Consider the following 911-nt stretch of genomic DNA (forward strand, 5'->3'; position numbering starts at 1 on the left):
CAGCTGCCGCGGTTAGACGTGGGGACATAAGTGGAGGATTGTTGGCTTAATTGTAGTAATTAATTGATTTTTGGTTGTTTATATTTTATTTATTAGGTGAAATTTTTAATATAATTTGTTCTTTATTTTTATTAATTCTATAAAGGTGATATATTAAACTAGGATTAGATACCCTATTATTATCATTGTGAATTTGGTTTGAGTAGTATTAGTTATGATCTTGAAACTCAAAGAATTTGGCGGTGCTTTATTCTATTTAGAGGAACCTGTCCCGTAATCGATATTCCGCGTTTTATTTGACCTATTATTGTAAAGTATCAGTTTGTATACCGCCGTAGTTTGAATATTTAAATATATATGTTTTTTTTTCTATTGGAATATATTTCAGGTCAAGGTGCAGCTTATTAGTGGGTGGAGATGGGTTACATTATGTTGATTTGGATAATGTATTGTAATTATATTTGAAATTGGATTTAATTGTAATTTTGTTTTAGAATAACATTTTGATTTATTAGCTCTAAGGCATGCACACATCGCCCGTCGCTCTCATTTATATAGGTGAGATAAGTCGTAACATAGTAGGCGTACCGGAAGGTGTGCCTAGTTTGAATAGTATCAAAATATTTCTGTTAGTTAGAATATTCATTTACATTGAGTAGTTAGTCGTGCAATTCGATATATTTTGATAGAAATTTTATTACTATTTGAATTTTGTTTATAAATTGTTTATATATGAAAAGGAATTTTATTGTGGTTGGTTATATGCTTAGTACATATAAATTAGTTTGTTATAGATTATTAGTACAGTGTTGGGATTTATTAAATATATGAAATATTAATTTTTATTATAGGAGATGTTAATAATCGTACCTTTTGTATCAGGGAGGATTAAATTTTAATTGAATATTCTG

At 28.0% G+C, this 911-nt stretch overlaps 1 non-coding gene across 1 annotated transcript; it reads left to right on the forward strand.

The window, feature by feature from the left end:
• The first annotated feature begins 200 nt into the window (after positions 1-200).
• Positions 201-603, forward strand: LOC146003861 (small subunit ribosomal RNA). Its single transcript, XR_014443862.1, has one exon. It is a non-coding gene; the product is annotated as a small subunit ribosomal RNA (ribosomal RNA).
• Positions 604-911: the final 308 nt, after the last annotated feature.

This window comes from Lepisma saccharinum, chromosome 20 (genome assembly GCF_977018435.1).
Source record: "Lepisma saccharinum chromosome 20, izLepSacc3.1, whole genome shotgun sequence".
Classification (NCBI taxonomy): domain Eukaryota; kingdom Metazoa; phylum Arthropoda; class Insecta; order Zygentoma; family Lepismatidae; genus Lepisma; species Lepisma saccharinum.